We start from the raw sequence: 11,037 nt of genomic DNA, 5'->3' as shown, positions 1-11,037 counted from the left end.
AGAAGAAAATAAGAAAAAAACCTGTTCTTAAAATTCAAAGAAGGTTTACTAGCTAACTTCAAAAAGATGCTGGAAAGTGATTAATTTTTATACAACATATTTGAAAATGTGCTAGTTAATAAGAGGAATGCTATCCAGAGTGGAAACAACTTTTTCAAAAGCTCATTATCCTGGAGTCTTGCACATCAATGCTCCTGATTTCCTGGGTACAGTAATAGCAACCCCTATTTACGCACTACTTGCCATTTGAGGTTTTTAAAATGATAAATAGCTGCTGTTTGGAATCCGCCTCTAGTTTGAATACCAAAATGACAGTATAGTTCAGGACTTCATGGTTCACCTAATGGATATATCTTGTTTACTGTTGAAATGTTCTAATCTTCATTTCCATGATAATGACAACAAAAAGGAGAGCAGTGTTCTTTACCAATGGAGCTGCAGTCACACCAGAATTATCTTTTTATAAAACATCAGAGTGACAGGGATTATGGTTGCTTTTATGTTCTGGGAATTACTTAATTTTAACAACTTAGAGAGATGCCACTACTATGAATCTGGGTATTTTCTTTTTTCTTATCATGCCTAGCATTGCTTATTTTTATAATTTGTTGCTTTCTGAACATAGGGGGAAAAGATCTATTTATATATTTTCCCCTTAGAAACAATACCAATTTGGTAGATATCTCAATAACTTACCTAGCTTTTCAAGATGAAAGTGATATACTAGTAGAATGATTGATTATATAATTCATGTAGGAGACCATGGGGCTAGAATTCCCTAATCCCTTTGGAGTCAAAATGGGAGATGAGTGGGAGTAGAGGGCTACCAATGACTCTGAAATGATGGTGCGCTGACTTTTGATAAAGGATTAAGAAAAGATCCTGTCTCATTAAATATATCTGTGTTCACCTAGTATTACAGTGGGTCATTTTACATATGTGTCAATTATAGTTTTTTTTCCGTTTGTAAATGTCATGAAACTAGTGATTTGACTTTTAAAAAATTATTATATTCAACAACTGATATCCAAGTAGAAGAAAAGTGACCAGCTGCTGTTACAGTGCACTATTCCAAAGCTGCCTTATCTACACACAAGAAAGACTACCGACTCAATTTTCGAAATAGCGTAAAAAAAGAGGAAGGTGAATATAACGTAATGTTATAACAATAGGAAACGTTGAGCAAATCATAATTATTGTAAATTCTTCACTGCAAAAATAGAATAAGGAATAACTACTACTATCTGATTTTTTAAAAAACAAAATATGGAATAAAATACAAAGTAAGACACAGAGTTGACAGGTTACAAAAAGGATAATAGTATTTTTTTCAAATCTAAGAAATTGCGTATTGATGATGTGCGAGCTACCTCTGCTCTGCCTGAAAATAGAATTTACAGAGTTAGAAGAATGTGGAAGGAAGAAGAGAGACACCTTAGAATTACCGTTATTCCACATGGGACGTGAATTCTGTATTCCTGAGATTGTAGTTCCCCTATGACTCTGGAGTGCTACATAATTTTCTTTTCTCTCTTTTTTTTTTTTTTCTGAGATGGAGTCTTGCTCTGTCGCCCAGGCTGGAATGCAGTGGCGCGAACTCGGCTCACTTCAAGCTGCGCCTCCCGGGTTCACGCCATTCTCCTGCCTCAGCCTCTGGAGTACCTGGAACTACAGCGCCTGCAACCATGCCTGGCTAATTTTTTATTTTTTATTTTTTATTTTTTTGTATTTTTGGTAGAGATGGGGTTTCACCGTGTTAGCCAAAATGGTCTCGATCTCCTGACCACGTGATCCGTCTGCCTCGGCCTCCCAAAGTGTTGGGATTACAGGCGTGAGCCACCGCGCCCGGCCAGAGTGCCACATAATTTTGACGATGCCTTTTTAGAAGAGTAAACCTGAGTTGATAGACCGTTCTGGAAAGACAATAGGTGTACCCAGATGTGGAGCATGTTTATTATTCTATTCCCATGGTCTTCTACAAGGAGAAAGGGTAGAAGGTGGCTCCTTTGCCCTCACGGTGCCTTCAGAAAAAAATGTTGCCTCTTAATGTAAACGTAATTAAATATATTTTAAAAATAATATGTATTTTAAAAATCTAACAGGTTCAAAACATCTTTAAATATAATATGATTTAATATTAATTAATGGGTTTGAAATTGATAATTTAATTTTCTGTAACAATACTTAGTCTTACCTTCCAAAATGGAAATTATACAACTTGACCAATGTTCTATGTGAAAATAATTTCCTTGATTTCCATTTACTATGAGCATCTGCATAGAAGTGTTATTCTTTTTTATGCTTATGAATCTAGTTAATTGTTCAAACTGTGCTAGAGAATAAGTACTTTGGAATACATATTTCATTAGATTCATTTACAACCAGGTGGTTTCCAATGGGAATTTCTTAACGCTAACCTGATTATCAAAAAAAGGTGAAAATCTGTATCATCTGCTTTCAAGTCTGGTGTTATGTCAAAATATATTTTTCAATTATGCATTTAATTATTCAGCTAATGAGTTTCATAAATAGTAGAGATTTCATTTTAAATTATTTTTATAAATAGTTCCAAAGCATTTTTTTTTGGTTGTTTTTTGTTTGTTTGTTTTGTTTTTGAGACAGGATCTCTGTTGCCCAGGCTGGAGTGCAGTGGCGGAATCTGGGCTCACTGCAAACTCTGCCCCCCGGATTCAAGTGATTCTTGTGCCTCAGCCTTCCGAGTAGCTGGGATCATAAGTGTGCGCCACCATGCCCGGTTTATTTTTGTATTTTTAGTAGAGATGAGGTTTTGCCATGTTTGGCCAGACTGGTCTGAAGCTCCTGGCCTTCAGTGATCTGCCTGCCTCGGCCTCCCAGAGTGCTGGGATTATAGGATTGAGCCATCGTGCCCGGCCCAAAAACATGTTTTTCAATTATTATTTTTCGAATGAAGACGTATAATTGACCTATGTTTACACATGTATGTTCTCTATACAGTGAAACTTTTTAAAGAGAGAACAGTATGGAAAATTAAAAAGCTCTGGTTCTCCAAGGCAAAGGCAGAGAAAGGGCAACATTTTGTTATGCCTCCTGATTTTACTCCTTGAGTTTTATTTTCTCCCCTTGTCTGTTTTTTAATGCTAGAAACTGTATTCTTAAGGGAGCATACCTCTTCAGGCAAGCATGATAAATGACAGATTTTAGTACAGTGTGACCATATAGTTGAGAAGTAATTACCTAATAAAGACAATAATGTTACTATTTCGATTATTTTGGGGGGGGCGTTAGTTTTACATCATCTAAAACAAAATCCAGGTTTCAAATTCACTGGTAGTAAATATATTAACTTTCTGGATCAAAATGGAGAGCCTCTCAAGATAAACAGTTGTGCAGTCAGCAATGACAAATTAGTCAGGATAGCAGGCACCTGGGGTCAAGCATATTTTCACCATTTTGGTCTCACCATCATATATAAACGGGACCACAGTTGTGTAGCACTTGTTTCTGACATCAGTGTGGCATATCTCTGTAGCACTGTCTTCGTCATGGATATTGCTGTGGGTAGCAGGAACTCTAATTATCCAGTTCCACTTCTGTAGGATCACATTTTTTACAGAGGTACGGCAAATGGTACACAAATTTTGTTCTCAGCCTCGAGATGGGATCAGATATATTCTTCTTGTTGTCCAGGAGAACAGCAATTTGAATGTTTCTCTCCACAATGTCCTCATTAGGATCTTTGGTAGAAGAGATGATGGTGAAAATAACATAGGCCCACTTACATTTGTCATCAACAAGAATGATCCTCTCATCTTCATCTTGATATCACAAGAACAGACTTAACAAAAATGGCCTGGACTGTCCAGAAAAGAAGATAGTTCTTTATCTTGACTTCAGTTCTCTTGAAAACCCAAATTCTAAAATGAGTCAGACACTTCCTCCAAGGTTTAATATAGAATTATAACTCAACACATATCAGAAAGAATAAAGGACAAGGAAGTAAGTCAAGAATAATTCCATTTGCAGAAAGAGGCCCTGCTGCCTTGTTTTATTTTATTTTTTTTGACCCAGGAAAGGTAGGGGCCCATTAGCAAAGTAGAATCAACATTTAAATACATAAGCAAACATGAAGGCTTTTGTCTTTTCCTCTCAGTTTTGAATCCTTGGTGTCATGTGGGAAGTGGGTTGGTTTCACATCTGAAATAGGAGGAGGGAGGAATGAAGGAGTTCTCAGTGACCTAAGATAAATATCTCATGCATACCAATTTTTTAATGTTACCAGAGTGGTCCCAAACTCCTTAGCTTTCTGAGCTCAACGTGATGGTAATATTTAATTAAATAGTTTGTGTCCCTCTTTTGCATTTTGTGGCAGAAACAATACAATTCTCCTGTCTTGGTGGAATTTGGGGAGTGGATCTGGAGGCGCTGCAATTGCTCATCATCACCTGTGAGCTTAAACTCATTTCTTTCTGCAAGCCTCTCCTAGCCCTCTTCCCAACGTTTCATTATTTGTCCATGCTGCTCCTGCTCCTTGTTTATTTCTACCCAAAATGCCAAGAAAAACTCTCCATAATGCCCCAAGTTTAGGAACTGAATTTTCTTTTCCCTCATAAGTTGGAAAAACAAATCTTCATATTGTTTTTGCATATAGAACTATTTAGATACTTTCTCTCAACCTGGAAATTGTCTTTCATAATCAAAAGGCTCATACATATGTGCTTTTCTAAACCTACTGATCTTAAACTGTTGGATGTCAGGACTTCCTTTTACTCTTAAATTACCCAGGGCCCTAGAGAGCTTTTCTTATGTGGTTATATCTACTGCTATTTATCCTACTAGTAATTAAGTGAGAAATATTAAAAATATTTCTGTGATCTGAATATTTGTAACACCACAAAAATTTATTTGAAGAAACCTAATCCACACTGTTATACTTTAGGAGGTTGTTAGGTCATGAGGGCAGAGCCTTTAGTAATGGGATTAGTTATCTTATAAAAAAGGCATAAAGGAGATGGTTTGCCCCTTCTGTCTTTAAGGACACAGACAGAAGGTACCATCTATGAACCAGAGCGAGCTTTCACCAGATGTTGAATCTGCTGGAGCTTTATGGTGGACTTCCCATACTCTAGAAATGTGAGAAATAAATTTCTGTTGTTAATAAGCCACACAGATTATGGTACTTTTGTTATAATAGCCTGAATAGACTAAGTATTTAAGTATTAAAATAATATATTATGATATATTAATTCAATATATAATTATTCAGAAAAAACAATACAATTTCAGTTATGCAAGATAAATTCTAGAGAACTGCTGTACGTTATGTCTGCAATTAACAATATTGCACTGTGCACCTAAAAATCTGTTAAGAAGGTAGGTATCATGTGTTCTTATAGAAATAAAAATTAACAATAATAAATTTATTGCAGTTTAATATGTATAACATATTTTTAGGAAAAATAATTGTATATTACAAAACAAAAAATTGTAGTGAGAATGGTGGCATTGTACATTTTCACGGATCTTTTTTCTTATCTGGCTTATAGATGATAGTAGAGTCTCATTTCTGCTTCTACATTTACACTATTGCAATATGTTGTTTTGGTTGAGGTTTATTAAAAAATCTGGAGAAGTTTCTAAAGTATAGGAAGTATCCAAAGAAGCATATGAAGAAAATACTCTGGGGGGAGGACAGTCACATCCGCTGTGAAGGCACAGATGAGTTCCTAAAAAGCCCTGAGCTATGCAAAACAGTGCTTTTAAAAATACAGGGTTTGTAAGAAAATGAGTTTAGGAATATAGTGCTCAGAAACTTTTCTGACACACACAAATCTAGATACTAATCTAATTAAAAAGCAGAGCTCTTATAAAAATGGTAGCACGGTTTTAGACATTAAATCGGCAAGAAATGAATGAATTCAATGATAAATACAGCATGACCTTATCGGAAATTTATTTGTGGAACCAGGTGTCTTCACTCCCACCAGGCTGGTCTACCTGGCTCCCAAGTCCAACATGCTACAGGCAAGAGGAAAAGAACAAAAGAGAGATGAAGAGAGAAAAAGGAAGGTGAACACAGAGGGAAAATGCAAAATAGACTGAGAGAAAATGAGGAAATTAAAGAGAGGGAGGTTGGGGGCCTCTTTAGTGTCCTTGGTAGTTAGAAGGATTGCACCTTGTGAGTTTTTGTAAAGTGCTGGTGGGAAAGTGATGTGAAGTTGAATGGAATATGGTAACACCATGTGTGGATGGGTGTGGCCCAGTGTCCTCATGAAGTGTGTATCTGAGTGGGATGTTTGTATTTGTAGGAGGGAAAAAGTAATATCTCTTCCTTACCTATCACAAGGTTTGCAGCTGACACTCCTATAATGAAAGGTAGATTAACAAGAGGAAAGCACAACAAATTTGTTTAACAAAGTTTTGTGTGGCACAGGACACTTCAGAAATGGAAATCCAGAATGAATGAAAGATAGTTTCTCAAAAGGGATATTGAGCAACTCTCTCTTTCTTCCTCTTATCTCCCTTTCTGTCTCTGTCTCTCTGTCTCTCCCTCTCTCTTTCTCTTTCTCTCACACACACACGCACACAAACGTACATGAGCATGTAGTGTACCAGGTCTCCTATGAAGTACATCTTATTTTAGTTTGTGAGACAGTGATATGAAACCCAAATTTAGAATAATTTTGTAATCATCAAGACACAGTAGAGTGCCATTAATCTTATATATTGGATATTCCAGTAGCTTTGTATATTAACTCATGGTGAATTGGGAATTAAGAATACAGTATTTCATATTATTTGAGAAAATTATTCACTTTTAGGTTATTTTCTTTAATGTACCTTGAAATGAAAGCTTCACTTCAGACCCTCGGAAATGCTGGATGAAGGTAAAAATTACTATGAATGCTTCTGAAACTATAAAAATACTGCCTAGGGTGTTCTCTATTGATTATATATGCAGATTACCTTTTTAACTGCCTCTCTTATGAGGTATTAATTTGTGCTTGGAATATTTTATGTCTTGATAACTTGATTGATTTTGAGCAAAGTCAGTAAAACATAGATCTTTATTTAAGTAAAATTCAGTAGAAAGGCTTTCATCTGACATCAGTCAGATTTTATTGAGGGTTTGATATAATTCCTTTTGATACAATATCTCATTTCATTAATAACAAATATAGGAATATATGCCAGATTCTGAAATGAATTACAATCGGAGCCATAGATATTATTCTAAACCACATTCAAGTGTCAATTCACTTCCATTTCAACTAACTTGATAAATAATAATACCCTAAGTTTACACAGTTTCATATTGATTACCATATTTTTTCCTACTAACAACACCCAAAGCAGGTAAAAATCATACTAGCATAAAACTTGACATGACAAGGTTATCTGCAGTGGTTTGGAGCATCTGGAGAGAGGCCAGAACCTCCATCTTGGAGTGAGACTGAATAGTAGGGATAGAAATGTTTGGGAACTTGAAAGGGTAGAGGTAGGAGCACAGAACAGTTTCAGATTCCAGAAGAAACTCAAGTCAGATGTATAGGTTATGGTACACAAAGTGTGTGTCTATGGATGATTGTCTAATATGTTCAGTTCCCATATGTGGGCAGGGAGTTTACCTGACAGGAAAGCCACAAGCACCTGTGCCACAAATGGTTACTGGGAACAGGGAGAACTAGACTAGAGTGGTCAGAAGGAGGAGTATGTTCATAGCATTATTAGGAGTACACATAAAGATCACCTACAGAGCTGGGTAAATGTGCACTGTGTGATTGGGTAGGTCCAGAATGGGGCTGTGGCATGTTTGTTTTAAAAGCCACAGAAATGATACACTTGGTCTATGGTGAGAACCATGACTTAAATAAGAGTTCAGTATGGGGTAGCAGCATTCATGACATAGCTAGGAGCCAATGGTAGACTTGGGCAGAAAAGGCAGGGCTCTAAAGTCTAAGAGTTGAGGGATGGATTGCAGTGCCCTGTAAAATATCTCAGGGTGAATGTTTCAGAGCAATTATGGTCATACTTGTTTCTTTTTTAAAGGACACAGTGATGAATTCCATTGTGTATGTGTGTGTGTGTGTGTCTGTGTATGTGTGTGCTGGCCATGTGTCAGAACAATAGGTCTACCAAACTGTAGGCATAGGGCTGGTTGAGGCACGTTAATACTAGGGAGGTAAATTATTAATCTGTGGGTTTTGCAAAAATGCAGTTGTCAGCAATGGGCAATTTATAACCAGTGTCTCTCAAAAATTCAGACAAGACATTAGCTTCAGGGATATCTGTCATGAGTAAGGGGACCGCAAACACTCAAAAGATTCAGAGTCAAATACTTTTTTGAGAAAAATGGGAAGAGAAAATCAAGAGACATATTTAAGTCATAATATCCAATAGCAAAATTGGGCTAGAGATATAAACAGACAATTCATAGTAAAATCACTAACAGGAAAACAAACAAACAAACAAAAACACATAAGAAAAGATGTCCAAACTTTCTGATACTAGCAATAATAATTAAAGTACAGAGATAATTTAATTTTATTAAATTAGCAAAAGTTAAAAACTAATAGAATCAGTATTAGTTTCCTATGACTGTTGAAACAAATTATCACAAACTAAGAGGCTTAAGGCAACACAGATTTATTCTCTTAGAATTCTGGAGGTCTGAAATCTGAAATCAGTTTCACTGGACTAAAGTCAAGGTATTAGCAGGGCTGGTTACTTTCAGAGGCTCTAGGAGGAGAATTAGAGGAGAGGGGAATTCGTTTCTAGCCTTTTCTAGCTTCTGGAGGCCACCTACTTTCCTTGGCTGGTGACTCCTTCCTCTTAATAACTACTCCAATCTCTTGAATACTCTTGAATACTCCAATCTCTTGAATACTCCAATCTCTTGAATAATGAGGAGAATACTCTCCTCATTAGGCTTGTATTCTTTTTTAAAAATTTTATTTTAAGTTCTGGGATACATGCGCAGAACGTGCAGGTTTGTTACATAGGTATATATGTGCCATGGTGATTTGCTGCACCTATCAACACATCATCTAGGTTTTAAGCCCCCCATGCATTAGGTATTTGCCCTAATCCTCCCCCTCCCCTTGACCCTACCCCCTGACAGGCCCCAGTGTGTGATGCTTCCCTCTCTGTGTCCATTTGTTCTCATTGTTCAACTCCCACTTATGAGTGAGAACATGCGGTGTTTGGTTTTCTGTTCCTATGTTAGTTTGCTGAGAATGATAGCTTCCAGGTTCATCCATGTCCCTGCAAAAAACATGAACTCATTCTTTTTTATGGCTGCATAGTATTCTATGGGATATATGTGCCAGATTTTCTTCCTCCAGTCTATCATTGATGGGCATTTGCTATAGTAAATAGTGCTGCAATAAACATATGTGTGCATGTTTCTTTATAGAATGATTTGTAATCCTTTGAGTATATACTCAGTAATGAAACTGCTGTGTCAAATGGTATTTCTGGTTCTAGATCCTTGAGGAATCACCACACTGTTCTGTTTTCCACAATGGTTGAATTTATTTACACTCCCACCAACAGTGTAAAAACGTTCCTATTTTTCTACACAGGCTTGTGTTCTTTGAGTCTGCTTTCTTTCTCTTAACATGAAGTTTGTTGCAAGAGGCTGCAGTTAACTTACTTTCATTGCTAATAGTATTATATTGTAGGGAATACCATAATTCAGTCTACTTTAGTACTGATGCAAATGTGGATTGTTTTCATTTTTTGATTTCTTAAAAAAGCAATGCAGCTACACTTCTCTTCTAAATTGATGTTTATACTCTCTCCTAGCCAATTAAGAAGTTTAGACTGCTTTAACCCTGTGTAGTCTCTTTCTGTCTTCAATCCTATTGCCATGTTATTTTAATTCTCTTTATATTTTAAACCTCTCAAGACATTAAAAAATTTTAGACAGTCATTATTCATTTGGGTATACCCACATATTTACTATTTTAATTTCATTTATTCTTTGTTGTAGCTCTTTTTTTTACTAGATTGTTATCATTTTGCATAAAAAATACTCTTTCTTTCATTTACTGTGAATCTGCTAGCAACAAATCATCTTAGTTTCCATTTATCCGAAAATGTCTTCATTTTTATCTTAATTCTTGAAAATAAAATTTAATTATTGTTCTTGTGTGCATGGCTTAATTTTTAAAAATTTATTGTATATATTTAAGGTAAACAACATGATTTTTTGATAGACTATTTTTAGAGCAGTTTAGGTTCACAGTAAAATTGGGCAGAAGGTATAGAGATTTCCCATACGCCTCTTCCCTGACACATGTATAACCTCCCCCATTATCAACATCCTCCAACAGAGTGGGACATTTGTTACAATTGATGAGCCTACATTGACACATCATCATCATCCAAAGCCCATAGTTCACGTTAGGGGTCACCCTTGGCGTTGTACATGCCTGAGGGAACTGACTAAACACATGTGAAGCTGTGTCCAAACTGTGACCAGATTAATTGGAAAAATGTAAAATGACATGTATCCACCACTGTAGTATCATATAAAGTAGTTTCACTGCTATAAAAATTATCTATGCCTCATCTATTCATCCTTCCCTTCTACAAACCCTGGCAACCACTAATGTTTTTACCGTCTCCATAGTTTTGCATTTTCCAGAATGTTGTATAGTTGGAATCAAACAGTATGTAGCTTTTGCAGATTGACTTCTTTCATTTATAATACACTGTTATTAACTGTAGTCCCCATGTACAGCATGATGTTTTTATATACACATACATTTCAGTACTGAAATGATTATGGCAGCCAAGCCAATTAACATATCCTTCAAGCACAGGTACAGTTTTCTGTGGTAAGAGCACCTAAAATATATCCTTTTAGCAAATTTCCAGCATACAATGCAATATTAACTATAGTCCTCATGATGTATATTAGATATCTAGAAATATATTTATTATAGATTTCTAGATTAACAGTATTTTTTCACCACATTAAAAACTTACTCCATTATTTTTTGACTTTCACTGTTCTTGAGAAATTAGAAGTCATTTTGGCTTTTGCTTCTT

The 11,037-nt window shown here is 35.9% G+C and overlaps 1 pseudogene; it reads right to left on the bottom strand.

Moving 5' to 3' along the window:
- Positions 1-3,386: 3,386 nt before the first annotated feature.
- On the bottom strand, positions 3,387-7,420 carry LOC116813829 (immunoglobulin J chain-like; annotated as a pseudogene).
- Positions 7,421-11,037: the final 3,617 nt, after the last annotated feature.

This window comes from Hylobates moloch, unplaced genomic scaffold (assembly GCF_009828535.3).
Source record: "Hylobates moloch isolate HMO894 unplaced genomic scaffold, HMol_V3 SCAFFOLD_9, whole genome shotgun sequence".
Classification (NCBI taxonomy): Eukaryota; Metazoa; Chordata; class Mammalia; order Primates; family Hylobatidae; genus Hylobates; species Hylobates moloch.
The sequence above is the reverse complement of the archived record's forward strand: the minus strand, read 5'-3'. Positions and strand labels throughout refer to the sequence as shown.